The following is a 14,237-nucleotide window of genomic DNA, read 5'->3' on the forward strand; positions in this document are numbered from 1 at the left end:
AGGCTGAGGGGTCTTCACTTCCCCAGTGAGTGGGTCTGGAGGTCTCCAGGGGCCAGCACTATCTGAGGCTGGGGCCCCTGTTTGCCAGCAAAGTCTAACCGAGGAGTTTGCTGTCCCCCGAGTCACCAGCGTGCCTTGTAGTATGGCTAGGGTCCCAGGGAGGTCAGAAACATCTGCTGCCACAGCTCTGGAATCTTAGGGACCCTCCTCCCCAGCTCATCAGTGCTAATTGCTGGCAGTTTATGGGGAGCCGAATATTCCTGAGGCAGGGCCAGCTGGCCAGGGATTGAAAGGACGCCCCTCCCCCCACCCCTTTCAGGGACCGTCTCTCCCTTAGGCAAAAAAGCCGAGGTCCAAATGGGACAAAAACCAAGTATAGACCATATTTAAATGAGGACTTATTTTATACCCCAGAATCAAAGTATTTTGACCCATGAGAGAGACCATAGAAATGATAGGATCATAGGTTTATTTATTTTTTAAAAATTTCCTTTTTGTTATTATGGACTTGATAGTGGCAAATGTGACCAATTCCCTTACACAAAGAACATGAAAAGAAGACTGAGTAAACTTCACTAGCACAGAGTAGGGTTCTTTTAATTGCATATTTCAAATTTCACATGGTGGTTCCAACCCTGCTGGCCTGTGTCTCCTTAGGAGCATCTTCCTTTTTTCTCTGTGTGTGTGTGTTTGTGTGCATGTGTGTGTGTGTTTGTGTATGAGTGTGTGTGTGTGAGTGTGTGTTTAAGGATTTATTGACACTATTTTCTCCTTTTTTGTATCGTATTACTGCCCCCTTAACATTTCCTTCCCCTGCCCCAAATAAAATAAAACCCTTACTTAGGACAGATAAGTGGAGTCTTCGCAAAACAAACCCACACACTGGCTGTGTCTGAAATGTGTGAACAGCTGTGGTGCCTCCTGCTGCTGCCTGGGGCATGGATGGGCCTGGGCCTACCATCGGCTTTCTGAAGACTTCCCTGTCCGTTCCAGCTGAGAGGGGCTGATCACAGAATCACAGAACTCAAAGGGGCCTCAGAACTCACTTTGCCCAACAACTTCCTCCTCTCCATTCCCCTGCCCCATCACAGGATGAAGGGCTGTCGTGGGAGAAGGAGACTCGGTGGATCTTGTTCGAACCTAAAGGGCCCAACCAGGAGCAGTCGGTAGAAGTTAGGAAGAGATACATTTTGGCTCAGCTTAAGGAAATAATGCCTTACAATGAGGTCAGTCCCAAAGTGGAACAGGTTGCAGAGGCAGGCAGGCCTCTCAGCAGAAGTCTTTGATCAAAGGCTTCTTTGTCAGGGACGGTTGGGCTAGGAGCCTCTGACAGGGTCCACCCTTCCACCTCTGAAATTCTGTGATCCCCCAGAAATGAGTGGACTCCCTCACACTCCATTACTAGTGCCTCCCCTCTGAAACTACCTCTCCTTTACACTGTGTATACATCTATCTGTCCATCTAGCTTTCTGTCTATCTATATATTTATCTGTTGTCTGTCTGTTTATCCATCTATTTATGTATCTATCATTTGTTTAGCTATTTATCCATCTATCTATATATCTATCTCTATTTTCTATCTCTGTCTTTAATATATATTTATATAGCTGTCATTTATCCATCTATCTATATCTCTCTCTATTATCTAGATCTATCATCTCTCTATTTTCTACCTCTATCTTTAACATCTATTTACATAGCTGTCATTTATCCATCTATCTTTCTTTCTATCTATCAATTGTCTGTCTTTGTCTATATCTCTTCTGTGTTCATATTGGTTGCATGTTGTCTCCCTTTAGACTATAAGCTCCCTGAGGGGAGGGATCATTTTTGCCCTTTTTTGTATGCCAGTAATTTAGCATAATGTCTGGGCCACAGTAAGTGTCTATTAAAGCTTGTGGATTAGTTGACTCTCCATTCTAAGGCCGGTTGTACTTCTCATAAGCCATCTTGTGCTCTAGGGATGTGTATGTATTGTATGTATGTCACTGAGGCAACAAGCTGGGCTTGGAGTCAGAAAGACCTGAGTTTGAATCCTGCCTCGGACACTGACTAACTGTGTGAATCTGGGCAAGTCACAACTTCCTTGTGCCTCATTTTCTATATCTGTAAAAATGAGGAAGATAAGAATTGCACCTTCTTCCCAGGGCTATTGTGAGTATTAAGTGAGATAATGTGTGTAGAGTACTGTACAAACCTTAAAGCACTTTATAAATGCTATCATTATTATTATTATTATTATCACGCTTAAAAATGATTTGTGTGCTGTTGAGCCTCCCCCTAGCGGAGTGTTTGTTTTTTGAGGGGTTGGACCATCCCAGAACTGCAGAATCTCTGTGTTGGACAGGACCTCAGAAGCCATCTCGCCAACCAGTTCTTGAATAGGAATTTCCTTCTGTGATATACTAAGCAATGGGTCATGGAGCCTAGGCTTGAAGACTTCCATCGTGGGGCAACCCACCCTCTGAGGCCGCCTGTTGCATTTTGGATGGTCCTCGTTGTAGGGACTTTTCTCTGATTGAGTCAAAGGCAGCCTTTCGTTGGCTGGTTTGCTGGGCTTTCTCTAGCCTTCCAAATGTCTCTTAGCTCTTTCCAAGTCCAAGGTTTACTTCGTTATAGTTCATTCAGTTCTGCTTTGTGTCCCCCTCATATCCCTCAGCACAGTACCTTGGGCAGAGTAGGCACTCCATGACCATTTCCGGACTGAAGGTCGTCATTGTTAGGTTGGCCTTTCCCAGCCCTGGTTCTGAAGTGGCAGACCTTCATGAGCCTAGGCTATTAGAGAGCTTCCATTGTACTCTCCTAGAAATAAAGAGCAATGACTCTAGAATCAGGACCTGGGTTCAGATCCCACCTCTGATGCTTACCATCTGTGTAACCTTGGGTCAAGCACTTAACCTCTGTGGGCTTCTGTGCCTCATCTGTCCAATGAGAGGGCTGAACCAGAGGTGCCTTCTAGCTGTAGGTCTGTGATTCTCAGATCACATCTGCCCCTGTCTGGCTCAGCCTCAGCCTGATTAGGACCTGGAACCCCAGAGAGACCAGGAGAGGAAGGGTTCATAACTCTGCCATCACGAAATTGATTAGACCTCCGATTGGTAGGAAAGTTCCTTGTCTGAAGGGAGCCATCTTTAACTGGCCCATATGGGCGAAATGTAATTTCTGTCATTGTGAAGGAGTACTGGCAACCTAGGAGAATTCATTATGCCAAATTGGGTTTGCTATGCTCAGCAGCGATGTTTCTGAAGATAAAGTTCAACCTTTGGGTGAGAGAGCTAAAACAAATGAGTTTCTTAATAGCTGTCCCACTTAGCGTGTGCGTCTTAGAGAGCTTAATGTTTTAATGCCTTTTCTTTTTTTTACCATATGTCACAGTCCATCTAGCATTGCCGTTTCTAGTAATATTTTTATATGGTGTGCAGTCCTAGAGTGTCCATGAAATTATGAGCCAGCCTTATTTTGGAGAATCATAGCTATCCGCTTTCATTTTGTACTGAGTGTCTAACTCGGAGCCAGGCACATGAGGGTACTCATAATATGATTCTGAAGGTCCAGTGTCACTCAAACACAGCTACTTGGGGGTAAGGGTTGGCATGTAACCAGCACCAAAAAAGATACTGGTAGCATGATACCAGTTGGGAGGATCAACTTTGACTTAAGATAGAAAGGCAAAACTCTGCCAAAGTGTCCTCATATCTGAAGTGGGGTTTCTTTCTTTCTTTTTAAAGTATTTCTTTGTTGTTGTTTCAGATTTTATTTAAAAATAAAAATGTTTCCTGATTTTTTTGGGTGTAATTCACTTCCAAATATATTCCTCTTTCCATTTGGTGAGCCATCCCTTGGACAAAGATTTAAAAAGAGAGAAATAGCCCTGCAGCTATAGCAAACGATATATCATCTGTGTCTGACGTCGTGGGTCACTTCTAATCCCCTTCACCTCTGCAGTGAAGGGAGGGAAGTATGTTTTTGTCATGGGATTTTTGGGCCTTGCTCAGGAAACTGGCTTTCTTAGAATCTGCAAAGGGCAGTTGCTGCATTATCCAGCCGTATCCAAATTCATATGTAGAATCAATCATAGGATTTTAGGGCTCAGCAGAATCTTAGAATCATCTGGTTCAATCCTTTTCTTTTACTGATGAGGAAAGTAAAGGCTAAAGAGTTTAAGTGACTCATCTAAGGTCACACAGCTCGTTAATGGCTGAGCCAGGAGTAGACCCCAAGTAGGCTGGTTCACAGGTCAGTGATATTTTCATTACACCTTACTGCAACTGGTGACATTAGGAATGATCTTGGGTGACAGCAATTTGACCCCTCTGTAAATGGATACCCCAGAGCCTGCCCAAATGCTAAGAAAAGCTTGATTTGAAATTTTATAAGTAGTAGAGTTGATTTAAAAATATATAATTTTATTGGTGTCTTTTTTTAAAATATCATCTACATTTCCCAATGTATCTGTACCCTTCACCCCTTATAACATGAGATAAAAAAGAGATGGGAAAAACAGCTCAGTAGAGCTAAGCAACATATCCCCCAAATCTGACATATGTGCAGTGTTCCACACTCTAGTTCCCCATCTCTGTAATGGAGCAGAAGAAGATGCTTTCTCATATCTCTCTGGTCATTATCATGTCACATGACTCAGTTTCAATTGTTTAGCTGCAGTCATTCTCTCCATTTTCCAATTTTTGGCATTGTGTGTCTTATTTTCCTGGTTTTACTTACATTGCTCTGTATCAGTTCATAGAAGTCCCCTCACACTTCTTTGTATTTATCATGTTCATGTCTTAAAGTCTGGTAATATTCCATTACATTCATGTATCACGGTTTAGTTAGCTGTGCTTACTCTATGAGTATCTCCTTCCCCCCCCCCCACTCCCTAAAGTGAAATCTTTTTTGGTCATTGATTTCATTGCTGTCTTTAGTCACTTTAGTCACTTTCTTTATCTAATTCTAAATTGTTCTCTAGATTTGCTGGACCAATTCACAGGTCCACCAACAATGTATTAGTGTGCTGTCTTGCCAAGGCCCCTCTAATATTAACTCTCACCATCATTTGTAATCTTTGCCAGTTTGCTGAGTGTGAGGAAAATCTCAGAGGTGTTTCTCATTTTTAGTTATTTGGAACTTTCTTTCAATATGTTCATAATAGGTTACATTTCTTGTTTTGAGAACTGTGTTCATATATTTTAAGAGTGGAATGAATTTCAAAGAGCTCTCATTGAGTTTTAGACAAGCTGCTGTGTTTAATGAAAAAAAACAACAATAATCCAGGTATAGAATTTAAGCTCTTTTGGGGGCAGGCACAGTTTAATTTCTTGTATTTTTTTTTTTATCCCCAGTGACCAGCATTTTGAGTGTTTGCACACAATAACAACTTAAAAAATACTTGTGGAATTGAAGATATTAAAACAATCTAATTTTAAAAAATGAATCTTTAAACTCTCCACCTGTAAAATCAATAAAAAATTTTTTAAATTAATTTTAAAAATCCTCTGAGAGATGGGAAAGGCATATGGATAGAGAGCTTCTGGGTTCAAGACCGATCTCTGGCACCTGATACTGCCACACACATACATGGGACCCTGGCCAAGTCACTGGACCTTTCTGTGAAACTTTGTAAGGTTGTGGGGCACTTGGGGCTCTGCATGGATTTTCCCTCCTGGGAATTCCCTATTTCAGTGAAATGCCAGGTACAGACCCTCCTTCCCCCTACCTAATTAATTAAATTGCCTCTGAACTCATACATTTTCAACTTTAATTTTAGAAAGTAGGATTGTTATCTTTTAAAGTTAGGAATCAAACTGTTTTCTGCAGATGGCGGCCAATGGCTCCTTAGGCTGTTTCCTGCTCCAAGGCCTCCACATACGTACTTTTAGCGGTGCTGTTTCAAGCACTGAGCAACCCCTCTGATACCCATCCCTCTTTGCCCAGGAGAATTCAAGGAAATATTCTGTGTCTGTTTTCTTTCTAACATTGGCTTGTCAGAGCAGTTAGAATCTAGCTAGCTAGATTTTGTTTCCCAAAGGGTTATTTATCCTCCCCTTGAAAACCTCCACTCCTCCAGGCATTTCTTTGAAAGGCTCTTAAATATTGTATAAATATCCTCAATTTGCTTTTACTATAGAAACATGCTCGGGTCCTCAGAACCTTGAAATGGAGGCTTTTTAATTTCCATCTGCTGTTGAGCCATAAGGGGAGTGTACATGCATGTGTTTAAATAAATAATGAGTATAATTTCAATGATCAGGCAGCAGCAAGGTGGCAACAGCAGATAGTTTGATGATCTTGGAGTCATGAAGACCTGAGTTCAAATCCTACCTCAGACTTTTGTGAGACCTTGGACATATCCTTTCTTGGTCACAGCTTCCTCATCTGTAAAACAGGAATTACTTTCCTTATTACTATTTTAAGAGTGTGACAGAAATGCTAGCTGTCCAAATGGGCTGAGAACTTTAAACTAATTAAGGTATTATTTCTTAGAACTTCATAGACCTTTTTTGGACCAGATCTGTGATTTTATGGGTAAAGGGAGATATACATACATACATATATATGTATATATATATATATATATATATATTATATATATACATATATATATATATATATATATATATATATATATATAAAGAGAGAGAGAGAGATAGATCTAGATAGATAGATAGATAGATCTAGATAGATAGATATAGATCTATAGACATAAAATATATAAATATATCTATATCTTAGTAGAATAAGATATCCATCCATCCATCTATCCATCCATCCATCTCTTTCTCCATCCATTTCTCTCTCTCTCTCTCTCACTCTCTCTCTCATCTATCCATCCATTTATCTATCTAGAGATCTCTAGCTCTACCCCTATACCAGTGTAAGTTGGGATCTTCTCTGCAATTTGAAGTCTGAGATCACTGACTAGCCACTGAGAGGTAACCCATAGACAGCATACATGAGGTGGGTCTTCCTGACTCTCCAGCTCTCCAGCCAAGCTCCTCACTGCATCTCCCTCTTGGGCCATTCTCTCTATAGAGCTTTCAAGTCCTTCTCTTTGGCCTTGGGTTCATGTCAGTTTTCCCTCTTTCAAGCAGATTAAATCTCATAAATTTAGGAAACTTGGCTTTTATTCCGTTATTACTTGAGTTTTCAAATATTTGGTCTGCACTTACCCCCCACCCTCCTTTCCCATATGTTAGAGAAATAAAGGGCTGTTTCAGCACTTGGGGAACATTTGTACATCACTAATCTTCGAGTGCTGAATGCCATTTTGTTCAAACCTTTGGTGGTGAGGGAATAAATCTGTTTTGTGAGATGTATTCCCTCACCCCCACCCTTTAACTCTTTATGAGTGTTAGGACTAGGCAGGCCCTTGGCTATCTCATTGACAAGACTAGCTATAAGGAAACAGGAGGCCTCCAAGCTGCCTCTTCCATTTTAAGAGTGACCTTTAAACTTGCTGGGCTACACAGGACAACTTGAGCTTCAGAATGCCATTCCCAGATGGCTTTCCCAAAGCAGACTCAGTGAAGGGGGGTGGCAGCAAAAGCCACAAGGGGGTACCTTATCCTTGAGCTGAATCTGCTCCCTGTTTTCATTTGGCCCGACAAGCAGAGGCTGGCACCAACGTGGTGTGTGTAACCGAATCCTTATCCATGCACCACCCTCTAGAGCCATCTCCACCCTAGGGGGAAAATGAGGCAGAGCTCAGTAGGCAGAACTCGGCTGGGGGATCGCAGAGGACTAGTTGCAGAAGGGCCCTTTTCTGAGTAGTTTGGGGGCCCCAGAGAAACACTTTTTTTTTTTAACTGATGCCCTTCCTTTTGTCTTAAGTGGCCGGAGCAGCAGAGTTAGATCCATTTACTTCTAGGGCAAGTAAATGAAAGCTTTAGCTCCTTTGGCAACCTGCAGGGGTTGGGAGCTATTGGGGAAGGATAGACCCCTCTTTCCGGAATAGAGATAACCACTGCCAACCTGAACCAAGTGGAAGGTAGCATGTGATTTCAACTCAGATTTTCCTTACAAAGAGAAAAATGGAAGACGGTCCCCTCCCGCTGTTGACTTTTCTCACAGCTCCTTACCATGACCAGAAACCGGGAACCAGTGGATTACGGAAGAAGACCTATTACTTTGAGACAAAACCGAGCTACCTGGAGAATTTCATCCAGAGCATCTTTTTTTGCATAGACTTAAAAGACCGGCAGGGCTCCTCCATGGTCGTTGGCGGAGATGGGAGATACTTTAATACATCAGCAGTAGAAACAATAGTGCAGATGGCTGCCGCCAATGGGGTGGGTATCTCGGTGGCTGCCTTGCTCTCCCGAGAGTCTGTTCATTTTATAAATAGGAAGGAAGAGTAGTCTGGGCCAAGCATGACCAGGTGTGGGGGGGTGTTTGGAAGCTCGCGCCAAGCCTTCTGATAGAGAGGAGTTTTAATGTAACTTCGAAGGTCACCTGTCATGTCCAAAGGTTTCGTTTCTGTCTTTGTGTGTCTGGCACACAGCAGGCACTTAATCATTGCTTGCTGGATTGAATTGAGTCAAATCATGTAAGTAGTCTTTCAATTGCTTTCTTTTAAGAAAAAGGTTGTATGACTATTTGCTTTAGAAGGTAAAGTTATGCTGCTATTTGTCTGTAGTGCTGACTCCTGTGGAATCTTTATATGTTATTTATTAATTTTTTTTGGTAAAGAAGAGAAAGAGAAAGGAAAGAAGGGTGGGAAGGGGAAGAAAGAAAAGAGATAAAACAAAGAATGAGGAAACAGAAAAGAGAGAGGGAATGTTAAGGGAAGAAAAAGAGAAAAGAAAGAAATGTGAAAAAAGGGAGAATGAAAAAAGAGAACTAGAGAAAAGAGGAAAGAGAGAAAAGAAGAAAGAAGAGAGAAAAATAAAGACCAAAATGTGACAAGAGGAAAGAGAATAGAAAGAAAACTATAGAAAAGAGAAAATAGAGCTAGACAAAGAAAAGAAAGATAAAGGATAAAAAAGTGAAGAAAGAAGAAAAAAGGAAGGAAAAAGAAGAGAGAGAAAAAGAAAGATAAGAAAAGAGAAAAAAGGAAGAGAGAAATAAAGAAGGAAGAAAGGGAAAATGAAAGAAAAGAAAGAAAAAAGAAAGGAAAAGAGAGGAGAAAGAGAGACAGAGACAGAGACAGAGACAGAAACCACCCAAAACTTCACTGTAAATTGTCCCCTTAACTGTTCTCTAAGGGGCTTCCAGGAGGATTGTGCCCTCTGTAGCTGGTACTAATGAGTGGGAGTGGTGGTGTAGACAGGGGTTTTCTTTTCTTTCAATGGCCTCCTTGTTGTAGTTCAGCCACTTGTCAAAGAGGCAAACAAAACCCAGGACCCACAGTTTCTTATGGATGGAGCTGTGCTGAAGAGCTCTTGGGAGGGAATTGGAAAATCTTCGGTGTAAGCTTTCCAAGTGGCCCTTGTGCCAGGGGACCTGCTCCTAATAACCTGGCACACAAAGAAGGCCTGTTTATAGTGAGCTTGTGCAGTGGGATAGAGATAATAACCCCTAAAGGGCTGGGGAGGAGGCTCAGCCACAGCTTTGTGTCCTGGAAAAAAAAAATCATATTGGCTCGATGAACGGGCACCCGAGGACTCCAACTCTTGGCTTCTGTGATTCATTAGAACAAAAAGCCCTGCTTTTATTATGCCAGCTGACACAGATGCCCTGGTTGGTAATCATGGGCATCGCTGGCATATTTCTAGTTTGCCTTGCAGAATCCTAGTTGGATTAAAGCATGTAGCTATCTATTTTAAATATTGTAGGTAATGCATAGAAATGTCAGACCGACCTTCACATCCCTGCAGTACCATCTTTAATATTCACTACTTGGGGGAAAAAAAAGTCCGCCCCTGGGAGCAAAAGATGGCGTACCATCTTTCGATGACTCCCAAAAGATGGGAGCCAAATGAGCCTTGCATTCATTAGACTTCACTTTCGGGGGCATCCTAAGCAGGTGTGATTACAAAAGCCAGATTGAAACCAAACCAAACCAGACAAACCAAACACATCCGAGCTTTTCTGAGGTCCCGCCCTTTGTTACTGGGACCCGGGGTGGTTGCTGCTAGGGGGAGGTGCCCCACATGCATCTTGGCGGGTGTAACATCGCTGATAAGGTGCTCCAGTATGAAGTGATTAGGAGGCATCCACATTTCTAAGCTAAAATATGATACGCTGTAAATTTCATCTCTGAAGGGAGCTGGGAAGGGAATAGCATTAAGACGCTTTTAATCTTTGGAGCAAGAATAGATGGACCATTATTCTCAAGCATCCATCTCGCCCGGTGAGGGGGGACAGAGGATGTTGCCTGCTTTTGCCATGATATATCTGGCTTCATTTCATCTCTGTGTGGAGCTAAAGAGTGGGGGAAGAGGTGGGGAGAATGTGTAATTCAGGCAGCTCCTATAACTTGGCTTTATTTATGAGTCAAAGGTTTGCTAAATAATACATTTAAGTGATACCCACTGGTTAAGTGGTATATTAGTGCAGCTCTGCTTTGGGTCCAGCAGGCACAACACCAGTGTTATCCCTGCCTTTTTTCAAGGGCATGACTTATTAAAAACAGCCTCTGTGATTTAAGGAGGCAGGGCTGGCCTGATAGGCTCTCAACTGAATTATTTAAGAGTTAAAGCTTTTGAAGGGCAGCGTGTATTGGTGAGAGTCAGGGAGAACTGGGTTTAGGCTCAGCCTATGACGCATGCTGCCTCGGTGACCCTGGCCAAGTCACTTACCCTCGCAATACCCCTAGCAACTCTCCAAGGCCCTGAGTTCCAGAAGAGTGACTGAACTACAGTGGCGAAGGGAGTGTCTATTCTGGGAGTTCCCCACTGATTTCACGTCTGAACCAAAACAATGATGATGATGATGATGGTAGTGATGATGATGATGATGATGATGATGGTGGTGATGATGATGATGATGTGGGTGATGATGGTGATGAGGGTGATGAGGGTGATGATGATGGTGATGAGGGTGATGATGATGATGATGATGGTGGTGATGATGATGATGATGGTGGTGAGGGTGATGATGATGATGATGATGGTGATGATGATGATGATGGTGATGATGATGATGATGATGATGATGGTGATGAGGGTGATGATGATGATGGTGATGGTGGTGATGATGATGATGGTGATGAGGGTGATGATGATGATGATGATGATGATGGTGATGATGATGATGATGATGATGATGATGATGATGATGATGGTGATGATGATGGTGATGATGACAATGATAGCATTTATATAGCATCACACACCGCATATGTGTACTTTAACGTTTATAAGGCATTTTACGTACATCTCATTTGATGGTGGCAATAATAATAATAATGATAAAACATTTACAGCTTACCTCAGTTTCCTCATTTATAATATGTGAGCATCAGATTACATGACAGCTAGCTGTCATAGTGCATAGAGTGCTAGACTTGGAGTCAAGAAGACTTGAATTCAAATCCTGGCTCAGACACTTACTAGTTGTGTGACCGCAGGCACGTCACTTCACCTCTCTTAGTCTCAATTTCTTTATCTGTAAAATGGGGATAACAATAGCACCCACCTCACAGGGTTGTTGTGAGGCTCAAATGAGTTAGTATCTATAAAGCATTTTATAAGCCTTAAAGCACTATGTTTTATTTTTATTATTTAGTATTTCTATCATTTAACATTTTATGATTGAATCATTATTAAATTATAACGAATTTTATTATGTCCTGCTGAGATTTTGGAGTGGGGAGGATCACTGTCCACCTGCTGTCATCCATGCGCACCCGTGCCCCACTGTCACAGCTGTACAAAGACTTATCCCCTGAATTTTAAAGACGTACTGGCTGTGTGTCGTGTGTCTGAGACGGGGTTTGAGCTCAGGTCCTCCTGACTTCGAGGCTGGAGCTCTATCCGCTGCGCCACCCAGCTGCCCCAGGATGCTCAGTCTGAATAGGGGACTGTTCCATTTATTACGTTGGCCTTCCCCCTCTGCTTGGCACATATTGGTACTTAATAAATTGTTTTTATTATTAAATAAAATATTATTATTATTAAAATGTCCTTCACAAGGTAGTCAAGGTATCCTTCCTGAACCGCAGGCCTGAACATGCCATTTCTCCACTCAAGACCATCAGTAGGTCTTGCCTATAGGAAAAGAGAAATGCCTTCCCCTGGCATTTCAGAGCCTTTCTTACCTGGATCCAGCATAGTTTTCCAGGGTTTTTTTTCAGATTTCTTCACTTCCCACACCTAATCCAAAAGGAAAACATGAGATGTTCCCCATTCTTATCCCACGTTGTCCTTCCCTCCTGGGAATCAGGAGGCCACGTCACCGGACCTCTGTGAGCCTCGGTATTCTCTTGTGTACAGCAAAGAGAGGTAGACCAGGAGGTGCTTGATTTGAGTGTTGAGATGCAAATGGAATGAGGCACGTGTTTGCTAAGGGGTCAGGAGGTGAGCAGCTTTCATTATTAGGCAGCCAGAGGTTTCACAGTCACAATCCCAGAGAACTAGATTTGGAATTACAAAGTCAGGGTTCAAATCATGGCTCTGACATGCATTATCTGTATGACCTTGGGCATGTGACTTGGCACTCTGTGTCTCAGTTTTCCTCATACCTAAAATAGGGTGGGATTGGTTAAGACAATCTCTAAGGTCCCTTCCAACTCTAAATCTCATGTCCTACTTCTCCAACGGAGCCAGGTCTAGTGGTTATGTTGAAACAAACACAAATCACTTTCACCTCTGGGTGGGAATATTTAGGAGTTGGGCATAATCTAAGTCAAGTCAAGAAGAATTCATCAAACTGTGTGTGTCAGCCACTGTGTTAAATGCTAGGGATACAAAGAAAGGCAAAAACACAGTGTCTGCCCTTGAGGAGCTTACGTTCTAGTGGGAGAGACGTGGAGACAGCTGTGGACATGGGAGATGCCTTATAAATGGGAGGTATTCTCGGAAGGAAGACAGTAGCACTGCGGGAGGACTAGAGAAGGTCTCTGAAAGAAAGTGGAATTTGAGCTGAGATTGAAAGGAAGCCAGTGAAGCCAGGAGGGAGACGTGAGGAAGGAGAGCGTCCCAAGCCTCTGAGGGTGTCTCAGAGCACACGCTGTCCCTGGGCAGATTCTTAGATGTTTATCAGTGCTGTGCCCTCTGCAGGCAGGCTCTCTAGTTTTCTGCTAGGGGTACCTGGAACTACTCCCCACCCCTGACCTCAAATATTTTTTCAATAAATTGAATATATGAAGACCCAGGATGGACCAATTAACCAAACCAGAATTTATTAAACACCTGTGATGTGCAAGGTGCTCTCCTAGGTGCCAAAAGAATAAATTACAGAGTGCTATTTTTATTGCCCAAGGTCACGCGGCTAGTGTTTTGGCTCAGTGGATAGAGTGCTGGGCCTGGAGTCAGGAAGATCTGAGTTCAAATGTGACCACAGACACTTACTAGCTGTATGACCATGGGCAAGTCACTTAACCTCTCTATTTACCTTAATCCACTGGAGGAGGACATGGCAAAGCACCCTCATATCTTGGCCAAGAAAACTCCATGGGCGTTATGGTCTATGAAGGTCAGATACAACCGAGTGAATAATAGCAAATTTTTATTGCCATTTTACACATGAGAAAACTAAGGTTCAGAATGGTTCAGTGACTTGCCTAAGGTTACACAGGGGGTAAATAGCAGATCCAGAATTTGAACCTAGGACCTATGATTCCAATCTAGCACTCTTTCCATTGTGCTTTGTTGACTTATAGAAAGAGAGACCAAAGAACAGACTTTGGTCTAGAAAGTTGTGTTTTTTTTAAAAATTAATATTGTTTGTTTTTTCGTTTCCTTTATTTCCCAATACAGCCTACTTCCTTTCCCTCCTAGAGAGCCATCCCTATAACAAAGAATAAAAAAAGAAGCTAAGCAGCTCAGCAAAACTGACCAATGCATGATTATGTCTCCAGTATTCCAGACCTCCACCTCTGCAAGGAAGTAGAGGACAGGCGACTTCTCACGTGGCTTCCTTGGGGCCAGTCTTAGCCTTTATAATTTCACAGCACTCAGTTTTGATGGGTTTGCTGTTCTCCCCATTTACTTTATTGTAATCCTGGAATGTCTTGTTTTCCTGGTTCTCCTTCTTTTAGCCTAAACCAGTTTCTCTAATTCTTCCTTTACTTCTCTGAATTCTTCCTATTAATTGCTTGTGACTTAGTAATCTCCTTTAAATCCATGCACCACAATGGG

The 14,237-nt window shown here is 42.4% G+C and overlaps 1 protein-coding gene across 2 annotated transcripts in view; it reads left to right on the forward strand.

The window, feature by feature from the left end:
- Positions 1–14,237, forward strand: part of PGM1 (phosphoglucomutase 1) — an 80,346-nt gene that overhangs the window by 25,500 nt on the left and 40,609 nt on the right. The window lies entirely within an intron of this gene.

The sequence above is a fragment of the Phascolarctos cinereus genome, unplaced genomic scaffold, assembly GCF_003287225.1.
Source record: "Phascolarctos cinereus isolate Bilbo 61053 unplaced genomic scaffold, phaCin_HiC Scaffold_5;HRSCAF=322, whole genome shotgun sequence".
NCBI lineage: Eukaryota > Metazoa > Chordata > Mammalia > Diprotodontia > Phascolarctidae > Phascolarctos > Phascolarctos cinereus.